The sequence below is a fragment of the Equus przewalskii genome, chromosome 12 (genome assembly GCF_037783145.1).
Source record: "Equus przewalskii isolate Varuska chromosome 12, EquPr2, whole genome shotgun sequence".
NCBI classification, from domain to species: domain Eukaryota; kingdom Metazoa; phylum Chordata; class Mammalia; order Perissodactyla; family Equidae; genus Equus; species Equus przewalskii.
The window spans coordinates 14,849,749-14,857,611 of NC_091842.1; the positions used below are offsets into that span (position 1 = coordinate 14,849,749).

Below are 7,863 nucleotides of genomic sequence, written 5' to 3' on the forward strand. Positions count from 1 at the left end.
ATTTTTTCTGTTATGATTTATTGATAATCTTCTAAACTTATTTTAATCTGTAAATTCCTGTTCTCTTTCTTTTGAACTATACAAATTTTTTCTTTTTTTGAGGAAGATTAGCCCTGAGCTAACTGCTGCCAATCCTCCTCTTTTTGCTGAGGAAGACTGGCCCTGAGCTAACATCCGTGCCCGTCTTCCTCCACTTTATCTGTGGGACGACTACCACAGCATGGCTTGCCAAGTGGTGCCATGTCCATACCCGGGATCCAAACCGGCGAACCCTGGGCCACCAAAGCAGAACGTGCGCACTTAACCACTGCACCACCGGGCTGGCCCCTATGCAAAATTTTTTAGTGAAGAAATGAGAACAAGCGCCTTGTAGCATTTGTCACCTGAAAACACATTATGCCCTCCTTTCTTAAATAAATGTAGCATGCCCTACACTTAGTTTTTTTCGCTGACTCCCGGCAATGTCTCCCTCGTGCTATGTAGCGATCTCCAGTGCTCCCTTTCACAGCTGCTCGGTACTCTATCGTGGCGATGCGGCGTAGCTCTTTCTGGGCTGTTTCTAGTTTTCTGCTCTTACAAACAGAGCTGTAGTGTAGAACCTCATGTGTAAGACTTCACATATTTTCAGGCTCTTTAGTGAATCTAATGTGCAGCCGGGGTGGAGAACTTCTGATCTAGAGAGAAAAGCAGGTTGTTAAGAAACTCAAGTTTGAATCCCAGCTCTGCCCTTCCCTTACTCCTTGTTACAGCTGGATAATAATCTACCTCATTAAAACCTTGTGAATAGCATCAGAGCACTGAGAGGATGGTGCAAAAAGACTGGGCAGAGTTCCGCTCTGCTGTATACACAGTCGCTGGGAGTCAGAATCGACCCGACAGCACGAACAACAAAAAATCTACCTCATAGATCTGTGGAGAGGATCAAATGAGTTAATATAGGTAAAGTCTTAAATCAGTTCTTAGCATATTTTAAGAGGTGTATATTATTTTTGTGAATCTTTAAATTTCTTCTTTAGACTCCCTGACTCAGTTTCCTCAGCTGTCCTGACTGCCTTAGGATGTTGGCACAACAAAATTGATCATCACTGAAATTTCTTGAAATAGCTATAATCTGAAAATGCAGAGAAAGGGTATTGTTTTCATTACCACCATTGTAGAGTGGCCCCTTGGCAGCCTCAACAGTATCAGTACAGCAGCACTCTCCTCTGGAGCTGTCTATCGAGGGTTTCCTGACTCAACCGAGTCAGTGAGACAGCCTGTCAATTCACTCAAACCACTAATTTAATTGATTTTTTATTTTCTACTAAATTGACAGACTGAGTAAATTGACCAAATTGACTGGCTGTTTTGATATCATTTAGCCTCAGCTTGAGTGGAGCTAATCATGAAGGGGAAATAATTGTTATTGACATTGCTGCAATGATCAAACACACCCTTTGCATGGGCCACCAGAGGAGCGCTGGGACCCACCCCATGTCAACCCGCTTCATACTCCACCCAGCTAAGGCTCAGAGAACAACCCCTGCCCGTCCCACTGCACTGCGTTACAGGGGCAATCAAAATAAAAGGCAGAATGGGGCAAAACTTTGGAAAGGATCAATCAACATATAAGTATACATTATTGGTATGACTCCATGTGCTCGATTCTGAGTGGCTGGAAGAACGAACAGAGCTGAGGAAACTTAGATGCTCCCTGTGGCAGAGTGAATAATGGCCCCTACATACCCTGATCTGACTTCCTGGAATCTGTGAATGCTCATTTACACGGCAAAAGGGACTCTGAAGATGTGATTAAACTAAGAAGCCTGTGATAGGGAGGTTACACTGGTTTGTCTTGGGGGTCCAATGTAACAACCAGTGTCCTCATAAGAGGGGGAGCAGGAGAGATTTGACTACGTAAGAGGAATAGAGGATGTGAGGATGGAAGTAAGAGGCTGCAGTGATGCGAGGAAGGGCCTCGAACCAAGCAATGCAGGCAGACTCCAGAAGCTAGAAAAGGCAAGAGAATGGATTCTCTCCTAGAGCCTCTGAAAGGAAGCAGCCCTGACAATAGTGTGACTTTAGCCCAGGGAAACTGATTTCAGATTTCTGGCCTCCAGCACTGTGAGAGAATAAATGTGGGTTGTTTCAAGCCACCAGTTTTTTACAGCAGCCACAGGAAACTAAAACACTCACACCAGTGGTCTTCTAGGTGTGATCCTCAGTGGAGACACTTCAAGGCAGAGGTGAGGCTGAACGGCTGGGAGTCCTGTCCCCTGTTTCTGCTTCAAACAAAGCAATTCTGTTTTAAATTTGGGTTCCATGTATGATTTCATTAGGGGAAGAAAGGATTCTTCTAAAATGGCGGGAGAGAGCAACCTGAAATAGAGAGAGTTGATATTTCTGTATCTATAATACATGGGAAACATTTGGATCAGTGCCTGGCACGTGGTGAATATAATTAAATGCAGTCATGGAAGTGGCAATGGTCGTTATTATCTGCTTGGATTCCTTCATTCACTGATGACAGACTATGGCTCAGAGCAGTTGACTGGCTTGCCCAACGGCATTCAGCTCTTAGCAGCAGAATCAATATTAGAACCCAGGTCAATATAATCCTAGTGTCTACTGCAACCCACATCCTGGATCTTCCCCCAAGTAATAAATGCCACCAGCTGACTGTGCCTTGCATTAAATTAAACTTGATGCATAAGTGCTGTTTTTATTGTATGTCTTTTATCTGCAAATCCATTACCAAGTTCCAAGGAGAGCTAACCACTCTGGAGCTCCATGTGTTGCCCATAACTTTGGTTGGCCATGGTGCCAACAGGTGATCTTATATTAGAAAAGGATAGCTACTTCTGGTCCTTCCCCCACCCCACACCCGATAGCTGGAGGGATGAAGGCTGCCCAGCCCACAGAGCAGATTGTCATGGAGATGGCAGGGCAGGCCAGAGCAATGGAGCAGGGACAGTGAGGCAGCAATGGAAGCAGCTGCTGGCTCATTAAGGGCACTCAGGTGAAATCTGGGCCACACCAGGCCCAGCCATATGCTCAAATGCAAACCAGAGTTGCTTTCCAATGAATCCCTCCTCTAAACAGCAGCAGCAAAAGCAACACATTCTCCCAGCTTTGGGGACAACTTCTCTTGCTGCCCAGTCACTTGCTTTGATGTCCACTGAGGAGGTGTCCTGTTGGCCACACGTAAAGTAAGAGGAGTCAGATTTTCTTCTAGCCAGTACTTTTCTATAATTGCACTGTACAAGACGAGGAGGAAAGAAATAGCAGATGAGCCTGGAAGACACTGCCTTTTGTCATTCCACTACCCAGAACTCTCATTGTCTTCACTTTACTGGAGGCATTGCCTCTCATCTAAATAAAGCTTCTCAACTGGGCATTCGGGTTCTCAACTATCTCGTCTCTACTCACCACTCCAAGGCTTCTTTCTGTTCTTCCACTCACACCAAATGGGTTACTCATTGGCCCCCAAATATGCCCTTCCATTAGAACACAAGTTTCATGAGAGAAGCAACTTTGACCATCTTTTCAATGCTGTGGCCCCAGTCCCCGTGAGCCTGGCACTTAGTGGGCCTCAGAAATATCTGGGGAGAAATGAATACCACTTGTTCAGTGCCCGCTGGGAATTCAACGCAGTGCTAGGCATTTACTGCCTGAGATGTTAGCCAAGTTTCTAAACCTCCTTGTGTCTAAACATAATTTACAGGAAGACTGCAAGTCTGGAAACAAAACAAACATACGAAATGTCATCAAGGACATCTTCAACTTGTTAAAATATAAAGTGATATCTGTATCTCCAGACTTTAGAACATTCTATTTAAAATGGGGTTAATAATATGTTCATAGGGTTGATGTGAAAATCAAATGAGATAATATGTATAAAGCACTTAGCTCAGTCGCTGACGCAGTGCCACTCTGTAGCTGTTAGCTGTGATTGCTATGATGATATTAGTATAAAGATTAATAAAATAGCAATCAATGCAGGAGACAAACAAGTAAACAATTATAGTCCAAAATGAGAGGTGCTGTCACAAAAGTATGGACAAAGCCCTCTGTGGCCCCAGAGGCTCTGTCTTTAAAATGTATCTAGAACCAGAACCTCTTCACACCATCTCCACCAATACCGTTCTAGTCCAAGCCACCCTCATTTCTCACTTAGAGTATTTCAATTGTCTCCAAACTCTTCTCTCTGCCCTCACTTTTGCCTTCCCTGCCCCCCACAGTCTATTCTCAACACAGCAGCCAGAGATCCTTCTAGAACTTAAGTCAGCTTATGTCACTCCCCTCTTCAAAACTCCTCAGTGGCTCCCCATCTCTCTCCAAGTAAAAGCCAGGCTCAGTGTTGCCTACTGTGATGGTTAATTTTATGTGTCAACCTAACTGGGCCACGGAGGTTCCAGACATTTGATTAACATTATTCTGGGTGTGTCGGTGAGGGTGTTTCCAGATGAAATTAACACTTGAATCCGCAGAGTGAGTAAAGCAGATTGCCCTCCCTTGGGTGGGTGGGCCTTGTCCAACCAACTGAAAACCTGAATAGAACAAAAAGGCTGAGTAACAGGGAATTCCTCCTGCCTGACTGATTCGAGCTGGGACATTGGTCTTCCTGCCTTGGGACTCCAACTGAAACATCAGCTGTTCTTAGGTCTCAAGCCTGCTGACTTTTAACCAGAACTACACCCCCAGCTTTCCTGGGTCTCCAGCTTGCAGACTGCAAATCACGGGATTTCTCAGCCTCCATAACTGTGTGAGCCAATTGCTCACAATTCTCAATTCTCTTAATTATATATATAATATATACACAAATATATATTTATATAGTTATATACATATGTATGTATGTATATATGTGTATATATATAATCTCTTTATCTCTGCCCAATACACCTGTGGGTCATAGGTGGTCTGCCACCTGCCCCAACCCTGGCACCCTCCCCTTCCCTGCATATTCATTACTTATTTGACTTCATCTCTTCCCTCCTTCCCCTCTCTCTCTCTATTCCACCCATGTTGGCTTGTTGTTCCCCAAATATGAGAAGCCCAATTAAGCTTAAAGACCTCAGTGCCCCGCCATGCCCTCTGCCTAGAATGCTCTTCCCTCCAGTATCAAAGTGCCTCACAATTTCACTTCTTTCAGGTCTCTGTCCAAATGTCACATGACTATAAAGCTTTCTCAAACCTGCTTATATGAAATAATACACACACACAAACACACACACACACATTTTTCACTTTACTTCCCTTAAATAACTTTAATTTTCTCTATAGCATTTATCATTATATGACATACTGTATGTTTACTTGTTTATTTATTTAATGTCCGTCTATCTGTCTTTTTCAACTAGAATATAAATTCCTTGAGAGTCGGAACTTTGTCGTCTTCACTGCTATATCCCAACACCTAAACCAGTGCCTCGCATTAGTACTGAGTAGTGCTCTATGTCTATTTGGTGATTGAACTAAAGCATACAATAAAACTTTGATTTTAGAAGGAGAGAAAGATGTTATAGATAGTTGGCAATAAAGAATATATAGACAATCAGAGTAGAAGCCTAGGGTTCTGCTGAATGTTGACTAGGAATTAGGCAGCAAAGAATTCAGAGTTTTGTCCTCCAACAAGGACCTGGAGGAGAGACACTCCATACTGCTGATTAAGGGCTGACCTTTATGCTTTAACAGCCAGCAAAGCAGAGAGCATATTTGACATCTTTGCCTGTAAATTAAGGAGTCCAACCAGGATATAAGCTTGAGGTGAGTTGAGTGAGTAGACCCAGGCAGGGCCAAGATTTTCTCAGAAAACAGCTCTGGGTCTGCTCCAAGACTGAGATAAATTGGAGACAGAGGCCCTTTAGTTCAATGCCAATGAGAATAGCTGCAATATTTTTAGTTGGAAATAGCCCACCAGAACCATAAAATCTCAATGAAGAAATCAAACATAGAAGGTCTAGTTTTAAGCAATGTGACATTCTGGTAAATCCCCACGAGAAGCAGGGGGTGAAATATTGCCCCTAGTAAGTAAATGAGTTGTCTTGCAATAAATGGTTGTCAGAAGAAAGAAGTTGAGAAGGCTAAAGTTGCAGTGTACATCATGGTTAGGAAGAAAGAGACTAGAGGCTGGAACTGCAGAAAGCTGGCTCTGGTCTGCACTAGGATGGTAACCAAACGGGAGACAGTGAGTGCCAATCTCCCTAACCCATAAAATGGGTATTAACTGCTATACCCTATTCCACAGGGTAACCACAAGAATCAAATGAGGTGAAGTTTGCAGAAGTGACTTAAAGAATTGTAAGCCCCATATAAGTGTGAAATAATAGCAGAAGGTTATCAGCAAGGAGTTTTAAATATGTTCCATGGATGTAAGTTAGGTGGACAAGGTTTCCTGAAATTGATTAAGCGCAACTCGGGAAACAAGCCTAATCAATTAATGCTGTACCTACAACACGCCTTGCATCTCTCGGCCGGGACGAGCCTCTTTCCTTCCTGTCCTTCCTGCTCATTCCGGTCTTGTCACAATCAACAGTACATCGTCAAGCTGGACCTGAACACCAAGAACTTGCCTCTTTGACAAGCCACCTCTTAGAGCCCTGTTGACAATTGTAATCAGCTGTCACTGATTATAGTCATACATGTTTGAAATGGCGTGCGTTCAAGGTTATTCATCATAGCATTGTTTATAACAAAAAAAAGATTGATAACCGTTTAAGTGCTGATGTAAACAAATTAAGATACCTCCAAAGAATGGAATTCTATCCAACAATTCCTAAACTCTAATAAGCTCATTATATACTGATACGACATCGCTGTCAAGATACATTAAGTTAAAAAAAAAAAAAAGGAACAGAATGGTGTGTATAAGGTATGCTACTTTTTATATAAGACAGAGAGAGAAAAAGAAGACGTATGTGAGGGTTTTTACTTGGATTACACTGAATATCTCTGAAAGTATACCTGTGAAGCTAATAACATTGTTGCCTCTAGGGAGAATTAGGCAATTGATGAATGAATGAGTAATTGAATGAATGAATGAGACAGAAAGATAGGCGATATACTGTTTACTATATATCCTTATACATTTTGAATTTTCTCCCACTTGAATGCATTTCCTAAAAGTTAAGTTAAAAGTAAAAGGACAAAATAAAATACATTCATGTACTCATTGTTGAAAAACTTCAAAGCATGGAAAAGGGGAAAGAGAAAATAAGTATGAGTCCATAGTCTCATAACCAGAAATAATCATTATTAATGCTCGATATATTTCTTTCCAGTTGTTTTTCTTTGTATATTTTACATAACTAAGATCACATAAGCTATAGACTTTTATATCCTACCCTGACATAATCATATCATAAGCATTTTCCCACATCACTAAAATGTTAACAGAAAGATTATTTTCATGAATGATTTCTACTCCATCATACAAATACACCACAGTTTAACTAGTACTCTTGAACATTTAAGAAATTTCCAATTTTTCATAATCATTTTTGGGCATCTATCTCTGTCTATGTCTCTGATTATATCTGTAAGCTGAATCCCTAAAAATATACTTACTGGGTAAAAGGTATGATTTTTTTTTCAGTTTCTTGATGGAGATTGCCAGAGTCCCTCCAGAAATCCTACATAGTTTATGTTCCTACCAGATGTGAATGAAAGGACCCTTTGCACTATAACCCATGCAGTTGTGATGTCACATAGGATGCCAGAACACTAGCCATTCTCCAGCTTTGAATCAGAAACCAATAAACAGGACAGCCTCTCTGAGAACCTGAAGGTATGAGTGATACAAGTTTGCTAGTTGCTTTATAAAAGCATCTTTCCTGTATTCCTGAGCAAGTTATCCAGAACTGGCAGATACTAAAAGCACCA

The 7,863-nt window shown here is 41.9% G+C and overlaps 1 long non-coding RNA gene across 1 annotated transcript; it reads right to left on the reverse strand.

The window, feature by feature from the left end:
- Window positions 1–321: 321 nt before the first annotated feature.
- Window positions 322–7,639, reverse strand: LOC139074731 (uncharacterized). The gene is made up of 3 exons (XR_011524422.1): window positions 7,549–7,639; window positions 2,176–2,358; window positions 322–674 (listed from the first exon to the last, which is right to left on the reverse strand). It is a non-coding gene; the product is annotated as an uncharacterized lncRNA (long non-coding RNA).
- Window positions 7,640–7,863: the final 224 nt, after the last annotated feature.